Source organism: Bos grunniens, chromosome 9 (genome assembly GCF_055505025.1).
Source record: "Bos grunniens cultivar Pamir isolate PY7600 chromosome 9, Bosgru_T2T1.0, whole genome shotgun sequence".
NCBI lineage: Eukaryota > Metazoa > Chordata > Mammalia > Artiodactyla > Bovidae > Bos > Bos grunniens.
Genome location: NC_141173.1, coordinates 102,062,092 through 102,066,564, shown reverse-complemented (window position 1 = coordinate 102,066,564; position 4,473 = coordinate 102,062,092). Strand labels below are relative to the sequence as shown.

At 52.3% G+C, this 4,473-nt stretch overlaps 1 long non-coding RNA gene across 1 annotated transcript; it reads right to left on the bottom strand.

The window, feature by feature from the left end:
- Positions 1–956: 956 nt before the first annotated feature.
- Positions 957–1,737, bottom strand: LOC147366470 (uncharacterized). The gene is made up of 2 exons (XR_015133444.1): positions 1,566–1,737; positions 957–1,285 (listed from the first exon to the last, which is right to left on the bottom strand). It is a non-coding gene; the product is annotated as an uncharacterized LOC147366470 (long non-coding RNA).
- Between the last annotated feature and the right edge of the window lie 2,736 nt (positions 1,738–4,473).

Sequence of the window (4,473 nt, the reverse complement as noted above, 5' to 3'; positions counted from 1 at the left end):
AAGTCAGACTCACAGAGCCTGGGAGTGAGCTCGGGGGACTACAAACAGGAGGGACGTTCGGGCAGGTTTGGAATGAGTATAAGGGAAGCTGGTTTACTACTATGAACCTGTTCATCCTGAGAAACACTGTTCGAATTAATGTTCTAGGTAGGAATGGAGAACCGTGCGAGGAATGACCGTGGTACCTTATTTAAAGCAATGAACAAGGAGGAAAGAGAAGGGCTGGTTAAAGTCAGAGATTTTAAAGAAGTGAAGACTTGGGGTGACTGTCCTCAGAAGTTGAGGACAAAACAGGCTGAAACCTTGAGAGGTGAGACTGAGGATGGGCTTACAAATGCCCAGCGACGAGAAGGCCAAAGAGGAAACCAGAGCGCATGTGCTAAGTCCCTTCGGTCGTGTCTGGCTCTTTGTGACCCCGTGGACTGTAGCCCGCCAGGCTCCTCTGTCCATGGGGTTCTCCAAGTAAGAACACTGCAGTGGGTTGCCGTTTCCTCCTCCAGGGGATCTTCCTGACCCGGGATCGGACACGGGTCTCTCACGTCTCCTGCACTGGCAGGCAGGTTCTTTACCACTAGTGCCGTCTGGAAAGCCAGAGAAGGTAGCAGGTGCACTTGCACTGGGTCAGGACGCAGCTGGAAGCTTCCCAGAAGAGGGTGAGTGAGAGGCCTGAGGAAAACGGAGGGGGAATTGCACGCTGTCGAGCTGTCCCTGAAAACACGGGTGGGAGGTCTCCGGGGAGGAGGAGCCAGGCTCCTGCTGTTCGCAGGGGCCCTGAGCATCCAGGGCCTGGGCTCGCCGGCCAGAAGTGCGGCTTTCCACCAGGCTCCGTCATCCTTCTTGTTTCCGTCTCTGGTTTTGGGTACTTGGGTCCTCAAGCCCTGTAGTTAAACTAAACAGCCAACATAGCAGCAGAAATTTCAGATGAAAGCAAATGCTAGATAAATGAGCTTTTTAAAGAAACCGTTTCCTATTCATGTTATGAACTGTGCTGCTTTGGGATGTCTTTCCCCACTCAGTGATAACAAACTACCATAGGCTTTGCTGTGTGATTTCCCTACTTGGTTCATTTGGACACTACGGTGACAAACAGGTGTTAGTGTTTAATAAGCCTAACCAGGGACACTGTTGGTCTTCACACACAAAGTGAAAATAAGATAAATCCACAGACTTCAGCAAGCCAGCGAGTAGCACGGACACATCAGTTGTCATCATCTTCTGCTTCACACTGTTTCATAGCTCCTCTCTGCAAAACTCCTCATCCTCCTTGCAGATAGAAAATGTAAAACTGTAAAAGAATGGATTCAGATATTAAAAAAAATTAACATTAATACCTTGAGAAATAAAGAAGTAAAAGTGTCATGAAGTGTTAACCCTTCACACTCAGCGTTATACCATCAGTCATGTCTGGCTCTTTGCAACCCTATGCACTGTAGCCCGCCAGGCTCCTCTGCTCATGGGATTCTGCAGGCAAGAATACCGGAGTGAGTCCCCATGCCCTCCTCCAGGGCATCTTCCCGACCCAGGGATTGAACCCAGGTTTCCTGCAATGCAGGCAGATTCTTTACCGTGTGAGCCATCAGGGAAACCCATTCACACTTAATTCCTACGTTCCTATGTTTTTCACTGCCCTATTCACAGGTTAAGAATAAGACTGAAGATCAAAGAAAGGTCGTGAATTTCCAGGTTAAGAAGATGGTGGAAGATGCATCTGAGTACAGAGAAGCCAAAGTGAGCTCACAGGACTGGGCGGAAAGAGGAGCCTGTGGGAGGCGGGCTGAGTGTGGCTTCTCCAGGCTGAGCTCTGCCAATTGACGTCAGCTGCCGCGAGCCTCCCCCAGACACGCCGGGACCAGCTGGGCCGCCCACCTGTGCAGGCCGTGGGCTTGGCGTGAAGACAGTGGGGTTCGGCCGTGCAGAGAGAACAGACTCTTAGAATCCCAGGCTGCTTTTAGCAGAAGCCCCGGAGAGAAAATTCCTTGGAGAAAGGATATTCTCTCAAATGCCTTTTCAGTTACATCAATCAAACAGTTCTTAATTTCCAACCAGATTTGAACCGAGGAATACAATCTAGGAGTGAAAACCTCTTGAAAACAAATCGTTTTGTTAAGTTCACATTTTAGGGCTCAACCTCGAGACCTTCCATTATGGGCATGAGAATGCTTTAAAAACCTGGGTCATGTTTGGACAGATGACCAGTCAGGGTGTCCTCAGGTCAGCCGCTGATGGAGTGAAGCAAATTGCTGGGCACGAACGTGGAGCAGGCACCCAGGGCACACCCAGGAGCAAAGCGGACAGACCTGCCCTCGTGGGGTGGGAAGTCTAGTGGAGGAAACAGAAACAACGGTAGCATCGATAAGTGAACCGCTTCCTATGCTCGGAGACAGAGACGCTGTGAAGAAATGGAGTGGAGTCAGGGGTTTGGAAGAAGTGTGGGGGAGCCGTGATTCCTAACAGAAGGGCGGCGTGTGGGCCTCGGTGGTGGACGGCCGGTTATCTGGTCAGCCCACTAAAGAGGGTGTCCGGGGATGGTGTGCCAGGTAAAGGCCCTGAGGTTGGACCGCGTGCCGTGGCGTTGGGAGCTGTGTCCACAGTGGGGTCAGGGACCCTAAGAGACTTGCGGTTGTCAGGTCTCAGCCTTGGACTCAGACTGGAGTGGAGAGAGCCACGGTGGTTCTGAGCAAAGGAGAGCAAGTGATATTATCTCCTTTACATCTTCAAAGCATCCCTTTGGCGGAAGTCTGGGCGCCTGCCAGGGCGGCAGCCGTGGAAGGGGAGGAGGTGTTTGGATTCTGGATGCTCTGCCTTTGGGAGCGGGAGCCAACCGGATGAGGTGGAGGGGCGCGGGTGGGAAGCGAGAGGAAAGGATGACTCAAGCGAACGCACGCCGTTTGGGGCCGCAGCTCCTGGGGAGAAGGCGTTTCGTCGGCGAGCTGGAATTGCAGGGTGATCTATCACCCGCGATGCGTCAAGCGTGGTGCCAGGTGCCAGCTGAAGCAGGAGCTGGGTCAGTATTTTTCCATCCCAGGGAGGATGACCAGGGAGGCCGTTATGACTCCGTGATTTCCAGCTAGCATTTAAACATCCAGATCGAATGCTGTTGTACGTGCCCTGGGGCCCCACAGCACACCTGGGGTGCTGAGAACTTCAGCTGCGCTCTGCTCAGAGCCACCTCCCCCAGAGGATGACACCTGTGACCTCAGGGACCACCGAGACCAAAGAGGAGCCTGTGGCCGGGGTCCAGCTGAAGGGCGCCGAGTCTGAGCTCTTGACTTGAGTGGGTGAGCAGGAAGGCTGTGCTGAGGCCCCTGAGTAAGAAGATATCCGTTTTCTCTTCTGGAAACCAGACAGATATCTTTGTCAAATGCTATTGAAGTCCATTTGAGGGTATGAGGGCTCCCAGGAGGATGGAGGGAGTGTGGTTGGATCGGGGGGTGCCCAGGGTCCAGATCTCTGCTGGCGGGGTCTGGAGGTGCCTGCAGAGCCCCGAGGGGTCTGGAACCTCTGGGGCTCTCACTTCCACAGGACACAGAGGATGCTGGCCTGGGCAGTAGTCTTGAGGTCCCCAAGCAAAGTGCCAGTCACTTCATGCAGCAGGGCAGGTCAGAGGCTATGAAATGTCTTCATTTTATGCCCAGAGAGTTGCATGGCTGATGTAACATCTTCCAGGGAACCGTGTACCATAAACCCACAGAGTTTAGGTTTATTGACCTTAGGTTTACACACCGTTGGGAGGGGAAGGAGAGGATGGGGTGAGTTGGGAGGTTGGGATTGACGTGTATTCACTACCCTGGTGCAATAGAAAGCTGCTCTATAGCGCAGGCAGCTCAGCTCAGTGCTCCGTGATGACCTGGAGAGATGGGACAGGTGGGGAGGAAGGGAGACCCAGGAGGGCGGGGACACGTGTGTACAGACGGCCGGTTGACTTCTGCGTTTAACAGAAGCCAGTACAACACGGTCAAGCAATTATATACCAATAAGATGTTTAAACATTCAATAGTCAAGGACTCTTCTAGAAAATGCCATTTGTCATGAGGTCTAACTACCAGCATGTTCAAAAAGGGATCAGACCAGGCCACTTAACCTTTTTCCTTTTGTTCAATGTCTCCCCACTACCTGCCTACTCTCCCTGGAGTGCTTTCCAGGGACATAACATCCTAGCACGACCCCAGAAGACAGAGCAAACATACAGCGAGGCCGGCCTGGAATTTTGGAAAAGTGATGGATTTTTCCATTAAGGGAAGCGGGAATGGCAGAACTGCCATGGTAGGTGGCGGTAGGAGGGATCTTAGAGAAGTGGTCAAGGGTGGCTTCACAACTGAAGTCCAGAACACCCACAAGCAGATCACGTTTTGTGCGATGTCCAGACGATACCCATCCACTGCGCAAATACAGAATGTGCGGGGAACTTCTAGTCAGATGCAGTAATAGGGACTGGATTTACCCTCTTAACTAAAACAACTGTAAAACCAGACA